Consider the following 270-nt stretch of genomic DNA (forward strand, 5'->3'; position numbering starts at 1 on the left):
GGGGAACGCCATCAACTCATTGTTGAATTTCATGTGAGTTGCTATGCATGTTCGTCTTGTCCGAAGTAAGGGCGATCTACACTGAGTTGAATGGTTTGAGCATGCATATTGTGAGAGAAGAACATTGGGCCGCTAACTAAAGCCATGATTCATGGTGGAAGTTTCAGTTTTGGACAAATATCCTCAAATCTCTAATGAGAAAAGAATTAATTGTTGTCAAATGCTTAAAGCATTAAAAGAGGAGTCCATTATCTCGTTGTCTATGTTGTC

The sequence above is a fragment of the Lolium rigidum genome, chromosome 6 (assembly GCF_022539505.1).
Source record: "Lolium rigidum isolate FL_2022 chromosome 6, APGP_CSIRO_Lrig_0.1, whole genome shotgun sequence".
NCBI lineage: Eukaryota > Viridiplantae > Streptophyta > Magnoliopsida > Poales > Poaceae > Lolium > Lolium rigidum.